Below are 11,813 nucleotides of genomic sequence, written 5' to 3' on the forward strand. Positions count from 1 at the left end.
TGTGGAGAGCCGCGACGGGGGGACGCCTGCCGAGCCCACTGCGCTCCGACTCCGGTTCGCGCTCGGCCGGCGCTGCCCGCGCGGCGTCGAGTGTGGCGGCCGGGAGGCGGGAGGGGGGCAATAACTGTGCCCTGCGCTGGCAGGGAAGGAGCCACCAGCCCGGCAGGCATCCGTGTCCCGGGTTGGGCTCGCCGCGGGGTCGGGGTCGGGGTCGGGGTCGGGGCTGAGTATCGTGAGCGCCACGGGAGCCGCCTGCAAGGAGCGCGGCCATGGCTTCCCGCGCCAGGGCCCCGGGCTGGAGTTTCCCTCCGGCTGGGATCAGCCGGGGCTGCTGGGCCGGGACGCTGGGGCTTCCTTCGGAGAAGCCCCATTAACCTCCTGCTGGACTCTATAAATTTAAAGATGCCTGGAGCGTTAAGACAGGCCTAAAAATTTTCATCTCTTTGTCAAAGTGCTTTTTTAACAGCTAGATCTTATTAATGAGCAAATTACTTAAATTGAGCCGTAAGGGTTTTACTCTTCCAGGCCTATAGGGAACCACATGTCCTCCTGCACCACAGCCTCTGACCTAGAGCTTGAAAACGTTGACCTGACCTACCAGCTACAGCATTACAAAAGACAAGAATGGAACATGCACACACACACCCTTCCCTGATTGAACCCAGGGGCACTCCTACTTATCTCTATCCCCCATCCCTCTTCCTTTTACAATTTTGAGATAGGGTCTTTAAATTGTCCAGGCTGGCCTGGAATTTGTGAATCTCCTGCCTCAGCCTCCCAATAGCTGCGATTACAGGCTTGTGCTGCTGTACTAGGCTGGAAGATACACTTTAAATTGGCATAATAGTTAAGTACATTTTACTTTTATTAGGGATATATTTGTTATAAGAGGCACTTAACTGTATTTCAGTAGGAAATTAGTATTTAGAGTTAATGTCAAATTTGTGCCTTCTCAAAAAAATTATTTGACTTCCAGGGAGTTTACTAGTTACAGTCAATAATGGTGTTCGAGTGATTCTTTGTTGCGTTCATTGTAAAAACTATAGTCACCGTAATATCCATAAATAGTTGGCTAAATACAGGAAAAGGAAGGTCAAGCCAACATTCATCGACAGTCTATTTGCTGTATAGTAGGCATTTATATGCCTTCATCTTATTGTATCCTTTGAGAAAGTTATTATTGTCCATTACTTACAAAGATGAACAAATCACACCCACTTAAAAAATTTGCCTGATTTCTTAATACTTATTAAAATTAAGAGTAAGTAACCTTGTCCCAGGAGCTCCACTTGTAGGATTTTGTCCTTCTGTCAAAGTGAACAAATGTCCATCAAAGTGTTGTTCTATAATAACCCCAACCGGAAGACATGTTTGTGAATGTGTGTGAATAAGACCCTTTCAATAAGTAAGATATATCTATACAATCGAAATTGTAGGACGTCTTTAGGACAATGGTAATATGGTCTGTCCTCTGATTCAGGCAATCCCCAATTGAAAATATCCAGAAAGAAAAACTGTCTGTATTGAGAATATACCGACTTGTTTTTCCATGCTATTATTTTCTAAGCAATACAGTATAGCAGTTATTTACATAGCATTTACATTATATTAGGTAGTATTGTAAATAATATAGAGATGACAAAATGTACAGGATGATGGGTGAAGGTTATATACAAATACTACAACGTTTTATATATGAGAGACTTGATTTTCAATTTTATATATGCAAGGGTTCTGGGATCAGTTACCCCTTGATATTGAGATATGACTGTATTTTAATAGACACTAATAAAGATAAAAAAACATTTTGTGTAGTCTATTTGTGTATAAAATATGAAAATATGTTGTACATGTCTAGAAAATTTCTGAAAAGATTCACCTTTATTTAAAAACAAATATACATTTTAATAACTAGATAAATATCTTGAGTAAGAGCACACACTAGAATGTGGAAAACCAGGATTTCAACTCAAGTAATGCTCTAAATAAGGAGTTTTCCACCTTCTCTTCAATGTGAAGAGCTTCAGTTCTGTGCCGCCATCCAACAATTCATGCTTTGATAAGAAGGTACAAGGTCATTGCTTTCCACATGCTCAACTGATAAGTTCTGCGTAACTAATTATTTCGGGTATCTGGCACCAAGAAAACCAGACAGAAGAGCTCCACTTTTCCCACCTACATGATTTCTATAGTCTTGGCTTCACTTTTTAGAGGTAATAGTGGAGAACTGGTACAACCATTATAGAAAACAGTATGATTTTAAGTTCCTCAAAGAATTAAAAATAAAACTACAGTACTATGTGATCCAATATGAAATGAGTATCTCAAAGAGAAAATCTGCAACTGTGTGAACAGCCAAGATGTGGAAACAACTAAATGTCAACAGACAAAGAAAATGTACACATATAAAGCTAGATGTAGTGGGGTATGCTTGTAATCCCAGCACTTGGGAGGCTGAGACAGGAGGATCACCAGGAGTTCAAGGCCAATTTGGACTACATAGTGAGTTCAAGGCCAGCCGCCTTAACTATAGAGCATGATCCTGTCACTAAAAAAAAAGAAGAAAAAGAAGGAGAAGTATACATACACAAAGGAATAAACCTTTATACAGAAATTTTCCCTTTGAGACAGTATAGTTGAACATGGAGAGCATGCCAAGTGAAATAAGCCAGAGAAAGGACAAATACTGCAAGATCTCACTTATATGTGGTATCTAAGCAAATGAACCACTTAAAAGTAGAGTGGAGTGATGATTTCCAGGGGTTTGGAGAAGGGGAAAATGGAAAGATCTCAGTCAAAGGGTATATACAGTTTCAGATACACAAGACGATAATTTGGAGAGTTCTAATGTACAGCAATATGAGTACAGTTAATACAGTGCAGTGTGCATTAAATGTGCTGAGAAAAAGGTAGCTATATGAAATGACAAATATGTTAGCTTGGTTACGGTCAACATTTCACAATGTATATCAAGACATCACATTGTATGTCTTAACTATGTACAATTTTGATAATTAATAAAATGGAAATATTTTAAAAACTAACAGTGCAGACACCAACTTCAGAATGATCAATGCAAATTAATATAAATGTTTACATAAAAATGAAATCACAATCTATAGTATTGAGGCAGTAAAACCAGGGCATTCCTTCCCAGGATGCTGGTGTACACGCATTGACGTAATCCTCAGGGAAATGTAACCTCTGACTCCTACTCATAACACTTTCTGGGCTCTCTGCTTTAACCACACTGGCCCCCACTTGCCTCCCACTGGCCCCTGAGCCTTATACCCCACTCCAGGGGGAGGACAAGGTAGGGCTTTATGAGTACATACACCTTGTTGCTGTGTGGGGTCCAGTGCTTACATAGGCCCTGTGCTTGCTTCCATCCTCTGCTTTAATTCTGCATAGTTTTGAACAAGGCATCTCATATTTTCATTTTGCACTAGACTCCAAAAATCACCTCTCCTGATCTGGTAAGGAGGTTAAATATGTTGCATGTTTGTCTGAAATGGTCCCCACCCAGGGACCATCCACTCCCCCTACATGCACCCATCTTCCACTTCTGAGCTACCTTTATATGTCATAGCAGTTACAATTTCTTGGGGGAAATCTCCCCTCTCCTCAAAGTCAAGTTGTGTTTCTCAGAAAATAGTCATAATTATTCTTGTTATTTCCATCTTTACTCAAAATGCATTTTTCCTTATGTTCAAATAGCTCAGAGCCCAACTCAGTGCTAGGTAAATTAATATGAAACTAATGTGGAAACACAACACTATAATGTGGAATAGGGTGAAGAATGTGATAGTTCTCCAATACACATGCTTTAGGCAAAGAAGAGCACAATGCAGATCCCCAGAAACTGCGTGGGTCCAACACAAAGGAATGTCTATCTCTTCCTCCCACTTTTTGCTATGAGCTCACTGAGGTTAAAGTAAGTCTCAGAGTGGCCTTGAAAATAAACAGCAGAAATGCATGCAGCAGGTGCCTCTCCAATCTCATTAAATGTAAGAAGGCCTCACCTTGCACCAGGTGCTATTACAGATGTTAGAGATAAGTCTCTGCTCCCTTAGAACTTACAATCTGTAGAGAGTGGGGGAGGAAGGATAATAAACTATAAACAAATATATACTGCATCAAGCACTTTAATAAGTACTCTGAAAAAAATAAATTAGTTTACATATGTGAGGACAGAAGTAGGAGAGGTTATTTTCTACAAGGCTTTCCCTCGGTGTTAGGCTAGGCAATTAAATGCAGTCAAATGTACAGTTTTTTATTTTGTTCATTTTGGTTGGTTGGTTAAATTGGTTGGTTTTCATTTGTGTTCTACTTTGACTCAATTACTTCTTTCTCTCTGATATCTTGGAATCACAAGGCCATGAACAGTAATGGGACTCTGCGTTCAGAGCCGGAATCTGATCACTAGGATCTGAGTGGGCCAGGAAGGGACAGTAGATACGGCAGGAAGAGGCCGCCAGGTGCTGTGAGGCTCCACGGATGGCAGGCAGGGAAGGCTAGGGCAGGGACTGTCTGCTCTTGGGTCTGTACTACATTATTTGCCGGAAAGAGGGCTGAGCCATGAGATGAGGGGAGTAAAACTGGCTCACCAGATGGATTCCTGAGTGAGCCACCAGCCTCCATGATTTCTTGAAGAGCCAGAGCCCAGCTGTTTCTTGAGTCTTTGTCTGGAATCTGGCTTTGATTGTACTGTTATGGGTCAACTCTGGTGTGAGTCTTCTGAAACATGCCTCAATGACTGGGCACAAAGAAGTTAGTAACTGTGGGAATAGGAATCATTGGGTGGCAAAGAACATTTTGCCAGCTTACGTGTCATTGCATAAGTCACAGGCTTTTGAGAACTACATGTAAAGCTAAATGTCTCATGTAACATGCTAGCACACATACACATACTCCCCATATTTCTTCCTTGTAGAAAAGAGCTTTAATGACTGTGCACGGGTGCAAGGCATTTGCCATTACTGCCACGATTTATAGCTTGACATGTGAATTACATTCTCTGTCCCTTTGGAGTCCTATTCTTCCTCAGACCCTTGATCACAATGGTCACCCACTCTAAGTGCTGAATAGTAAGCAGATGGCCAGGCCCTGGATTTGGACAGTGCCTGGCTTGAAGTTCATTTCTGCCTCTTACCACCAGTATGAACTTGACCAGGTTATTTAATCAATACTAATTCCTCAGTACTAATTTCTGTCTCCTGCTAAAACAGAGTACTATAGACTAGATAGTTTATGAATAACAAATATTGTATCTTTTACGGTTCTGCAGGCTGAGAAGTCCAAGATCAAAGTTCTGGCAGATTTGGTGTCTAGTGAGGGCCTGCTTTCTGTGCATGGCATGGTGGACAGGGGAAGTGTCTCTCTGGGATTTCTTTTGTGAGAGCACCAATCTCATTCATGAATGATTTCATCCAAATACCAAAGGCTCCACCTTCAAATACCATCACTTTGGGGTTAGGATTTCAACATATGAATTTTAGAGGGATGCAAGCATTTTAGTTCATATAGTACAGTGATATTATCCTGAGTTTGTTCTGAAGATTCAGTGGCACACTACCTGCAACTGGAGCAGCCATATTGTTCTTAAAGATCCTAATAACTATGTACTTGGTGGCTTTTCCCTGGGTGCCAGTATCTTTTTTTTGGACAGGGTCTTCTCTGTAGTTCAGACTGGCCTTGAACTCACTTTGTAGCCCAGGCTGGCCTTGAACTCCTGGTAATCCTCCTGCCTCAGCCTCCTGAGTGCTATGAGTACAGGCATGTGCCACTATGCCCAGCCCAGTATCTTATTACAGTTCTCAGCTCTATAACAAATGTCTATATCAAATATCCTGGTGTGCTGTTCCACAATGATTTAAGCATTACTTATTTTTCACATTCAGTATCTGTATTTGCTCACTCCTGTGACATTTCTTTTTTCTCATCCATTTCAGTCATTCTTCTTGTTTCTCTGAAGATACTCTTTCTCTGACCTCATTATGTTTCATTTTAGTCCCTTGGTCCATTTAATTCCTTCTCTAATATGTCTAGCATCTTTATTCTCATTCCCTGGAATTTTGAGAGTCACTTCAGTGACTTTCTGCTTCTTAAAATCAGTAAGCATTTGGTCATGCAAGGAAATGTCAAAATGTGAAGTATTCTCTTAACAAATATGTGGAAATTCATACCAGTAATTAACACAAGCTTTACATTACTTTCAAAATAGGCAACAACTTTAAAGTTATACTTTATAGAAATTCTAAGCTTAATTTTAAAGAACATTAAGTAAATAAGTTCAGAACCCCATAAAACATTAAGTAAATAAGTTCAGATCCCCATTAAGTAAATAAATTCAGAATCCCATATAGTTCTTAGAAACAGTTAAGCCAGGTGTGGTGGCACATGACTGTAATCCCAGAACTCAGGAGGCTGAGGCAGGAGAATTGCTATGAAATTCAAGTTCAGTGTGGACTACATAGCGAGATCTATCTCAAAAAAAAATAAAAAAAAAAAAAAAGAAAAAAAGAAGCAGTTACTGTCTACCTGTTACCTGTTCATTCAATATTTGTAAAGTAAAGGAATGGTTTTCATGTGGCAACTCTGTATTTATTCATAGAGAGATGCATAGGACAGCCCTACCCAAAGGTTGGCTTTGATTATGGCTAGCCTGGTCCATAGCTGTTTTTTAAATTTTGTCCACTAAATATTTTTTGAGAGCCTACAAGGTGCAAACAGTTATGGTAAATAGTATCAAAGTCATGAAGGATGCATGTAGTATGCTTGTAGCATTTATAATATCACAAGAAAAAAGACATCTGTCCTAATAATGGCTCCTCACCTTTAATTAACAAATGTCTCATGCTCCTTTCTGCAAACAGACCTTTCCTGTTGTGGCGATGAGAATCACTGAGAAAAACATTTGTGCTTCAGAGATCCGGTGGTTTCCAAAGTCAACAGGAGAAAAGCTATAAAAGCAGAACAGTTTAGGGAATCAGTCAAACCACCCTGCTCCCACCTCAAATCCCAACACAGCTGCTCCAGGCCTAGCAGCCTGCACTGGGCTCCAGCCTCAAAGGCCTTCTCCTGGAACTTGACAATTAGGACCAGGGGAGCATTTTCTTTTGCAAATATAATTGTTTTAATGAGGGTTAAAGACCTATAGCCCCTCTGTATAAAGCCAGTCAGATGCATCTTCAATAGGTTGAGTTAACTGAACTGAAGGGGAAGCGAATGCTTTTCGACTGTGTTTTCTAGCTCTATGAGGACTCAGACAACCATGATCTGACCTGAGCAGCCCTGGCACCTAATAGAGAGATACAACTTTGGTCCTTAGTGAACACAGCTATAAAGGTTGGCTACATAATTTGGGGGGCTGTAGTAAAATAAAAGTGGGGGATTCTTGTTTAAAAATTTTGGTTATTTCAAGATAGCAACTGTCTCAGTCACTTTCTTCATTTCTAGACAAAATACCTGATGCCCACAACTTAACGGGGGAAAGGTTTACTTTGGCTTATATTTCAGTCCACAGTCTGGCACAGGCTCCATGGCAGGATGGTGCAGCAGCAGGGCATAGTGGAGGAAAAGCTGCTCACCCCATGGCAACCAGGAAACAGAGCAAAGAAAGGAGTAGGGGAGGGAGACATATTCTCCCAGGATCCACCCACCTTTTCCAGCATGTTCTTATCTCCTAACAGCACATTTTGCTATAAACTCAGCAGTGGAATAATCCACCCATGGGTATAGTGCCCGGTGTTGGGGGAGACATCTGAATATAAACCATAACACCAGCAGAAGAGCATTAAATCAAGTTTGAGGTCTTTTAATCCAAGGCCCTGTGAACTGTACAGACCTTACAACCAGGACACTAACCCTGACCATCCTTTTCTTTTCACAAGAGCTAACTGGTCCCACTGATTGGTATTTTTGGGAAACTTCAAAGAAGGTACAATTTGAGTTGTGTGTGTGTGTGTGTTTTTTTTTAAAGGTAAATTTTCAGTTTTTTAAGGTAGAGAGAATGACCTAGGCAAAGATATGACAATGAAGCCACGCAAGTTGTTTGCCCTGATGCCGGGAGCAATTGGGACAGAAGTCATTCTGTGGGAATCAAGCTAGAAAGAGGCACAGGGCAGAGTCAGTGTTCTTGGAAGATGAATCTGGGAGTGGTGTAGAAGCCGCATTAGAACAGGCCCACCCTGGTCTTACTTAAACCAGTTAAAAGGCCCTGTGGTCTTTGGAAGGATCCACTCAGACAGTGTTATATGATCACAGCATTCTGAAATAGCCCTTTTCCTTCTCTTCCCCAGGAACTTACAACTGTAAATAAAACTTCCAGGAAGCCACTGGTTTGCTCTGAGCTCCTGTATTAGGCCCAACAGACCAAACTAAAATGGAGTTACTCATGCTGAAGTTCTACACCACCAAGCCAAAACTATATTAAAGAGATCCAAAAGACACTGCTGATGACTCCTTAGACCCCCTTGGTGTAATTGCTATATCAATTATAATGAATTACAATATACTTGGTAAATGCATTGATTTATGACTTTCCTTTGTTCTGTGACTATACAAGTTCATATAACCCCTTCCACAGTGAAACGTCACATGAGCATTCACACCAGCACAGAAGGCAGAACTCTGCCCTCGCAATGTTTCCCAAGTGCCCTCTGCGACATGGCTTAACATCAAGCCATCAAACAATAATATATATATATATATATATTTTTTTTTTTTGAAGAGCTGAGATCCATTTTCACAGAGCTATCAAAAAGGGTAAATAATTTAGCTTGTATTTTAAGTCTCTTAATCTCTTTTCACTTTTCCTGTCTCTTTCTCTGTCCGTGTTGCAGTCTGGGAAATTTCTTGAAGATCCAAGTTTTTCTTCACCTTTGTCCAATCTGTTGTTAATCTAGAGAGTGATTCTCATAAACGATATTTTTTTCATTTCTAGAGGAACTGTATTGATCTTCTCTTGTCATATAATCCTGTTTTAGATAATCATTTCTATACATTTAACAATATAATTTAAAATACCTATTTTGTCAGCTCTCTCCAGTCCTATTATCTCAGCTTCTTGCTAATATTTCTTTTTGTTTTATCTGTGGTGAGTTGTTCTCTCTTGCCGTTCATAATTGTGTGAGATTTTTTTTTTAGTTTAGTTTTTTTTTTTCCTGAGAAAGTCAGTTGTATTTTCAACTAAGAAAATATCCCTGTGGGTTTGATCTCCATCAAAAAAACAACCAACACCAAACAATCAAAAAAAAAAAAACCCTAAAAATAAACAACAAGAAAAACTTGGAAAACATCCCTGGAAAGTATAGTGATTTATATTTTCTTCTGCTAGGCGCCCAGAGGTTTCATCAGTCTGAGACTAATTCTCCTCCCAAAAGTTTAGCTTGGAAATTCTTATACAAGGAAGGCATTGTAAATTGTGACTCCAACCCCTCTGTGTGGTGCAAGTTTGAAACTTCAGTATCTCATGGGAGGACCCTGCATAGGGTAGGGTACACAGTATTGTCGGTTTCTTGGGACAGTAGGAAGCCTGTTTTATTCACCCTTTCACTGAAAAGATGACTTATCCAGGGTCTTAGCTCAGAGATCTCAGATCCAGCTCTTTACTGCATGTGGGCCCAAGACTACCTCTCTTGTCTTTAATTATTAACAACCCACTGCTATCCTTTGGGGCCTAAATGTAGGTCTAATTCCTTCCCTTACCCAATATCTCAGAACTCAAACCACAAGTGTATCACTCACGCTGACATCAGGCTCCTTCTTCGTGCCTGGTGTGTGTAGCTTTAAAGCTCAGCTATGCATTTTACATAATTTTTGATATATTTCATCTATTATTTCTATGTTTGTGTCAAGGGACGTGGTAAGGAGGGGCTGGGTCTGCCTTAGCTCACTAACCTGTTTCTGGAAACTCAGTTATAGATCTTCCAGCATTCTGGAATTTCCAACTAAAGATTTTAAACAGGAGAGGGACATGATCAAATTGACAGTGATGACTCTGATGGACTGAAGAATGAATTGTAGAAGAAAGTGACTCATGACTTGAGTGTCAGTTGGGATGACTTGCAGCAGCTCTGATTTAAAGATGATGAAACAGTGAAGGTTCCCCCCCCCCCCCCCCTGCCTGTTTAAAAGCCCCTGTCTTTTCACACAAAGGGAAGACTTTGAACTGGCCTGGTCAAAGGACACTTCAGAAAGAAGTGACAGCTGCTGCTGTTGCGGAGGATGGGAAGGAATTAGATGGTGTGGAGAGGAAAGAGGCTTTTTTGAGGCTGGAAAGGCAAGGATGAAGCTTGGAAAGTGAAATAGCAGGGATGTGTGTGGCTTATGAAAGGACTAGGATTCAGAACTTGGTCAGCATGAAGGGGTCAAGAAGAGACAGTGGAGATAGCTGGACTAGGCATTGGGAACCAGACTGGGGAAGGTGTTCATAGCTCTGGACATTCTCATTGTTAGTGATTAGTGATAGCGTGATTTTACAGAATCAGGCTGGGTTTTGCCGGTGCTAAAGTCAAACAGAATATTTTGTTCTGATTGACACATGACAGAAGCTACTTCCAAAAGTCCCAATTTTCAGACCATCCAAATGTTCTGTTGTCATGCTAATCTGAGCTTCAATTTCAGAAATAAAATAAATGTTTGGCAAATTGAGCTAAACCATCTACTTTCAACTGCATCAAAACAAATTGTTGGTTTGGGTGCTACCAGCTGTCACTTTTTACTTTAAGATTATTTGGTAGAGAGTATAGACAGATGTTTGAATTGTGATATAGATATAGATATAAATATGCTATGAAAATATACAGATATTTTTGGAGGTAGTGAGGATTGAACCTAGAGCCTTTGCACTGAGCTATATCCCCATCGTGTCTTTTCAAAATTTGAGACAATATCTTACTAAGTCTCCCAGCCCAGACTCAAACTTGCAGTCCTCTTGTCTTAGCCTTCCAGAGTTCTGGGATTATAGACATGTGCTCCTATGCCCAGCTCTTGATTTGCTTTTTAAAAGTGAGATTTCCTTTAGATTTATAGATCTTGTGGGTTTTTAAAGAGAGATTTAGGATGGTTGCACTATTTTTCCCACTAAAAAGTTGCAAAGCTAGAATTACCCCATGGAATATTAGCTTTGCAAATGTGCTTCTCTCCACAATCACCGAATATTTTGGAAAGTTTGAGTAACTGTTAAAGATATCTGTTGAAGATGAGTGACTCAGTAATCCATGCGTGTGAAGAAATGGAAGAGCAGGAAGGGGGATATAATGGCTTTACCACAGAATAGAAAAGGAAGCCAAGGAAAAGAGATGGTTTTCTTTGTAAGAGCAGCTCAATCTTAGGCTAACTCTCTTTGGACTATTTTTCCTTCATGTTAAGACTTTGGTGAAAGAGATAAACTTGCTTTTATTAATTTTTTTTATATAAAACATCAACAAAGTGTCAAAAATAACAACCTTCAATTCATAGACTACCAGGGGGATAGGTTCATATTAGTGTGGCAGGCACTTAATAATCTTACCAGCATCAGGCCTATAGCCAGAAAAAGTTGATGTACATGCTAAACTGTAAGACCCAGCCCTTTTCTTACACGTCTGAGTATCGTCCACACTAGACACTATGCCTGACAGAGGGCAGACACTTAGTGAAGTGCTACTGAATGACTGCATATTTGTGTATATGAACACATAAAAAAAGGAAAGAGTAACATTCATGTTTAGGCGTAAAATAAAGGCTGTGAACAGCCAAGTGGGTGAGTTATTTTACCCAGAATGTACTTGAGCAAAGTAAAGTTAATTTAAATTTTTTTTTTTTTTTTT

Source organism: Chinchilla lanigera, unplaced genomic scaffold (assembly GCF_000276665.1).
Source record: "Chinchilla lanigera isolate Chin_1 unplaced genomic scaffold, ChiLan1.0 scaffold00038, whole genome shotgun sequence".
In the NCBI taxonomy this organism is placed as follows: domain Eukaryota; kingdom Metazoa; phylum Chordata; class Mammalia; order Rodentia; family Chinchillidae; genus Chinchilla; species Chinchilla lanigera.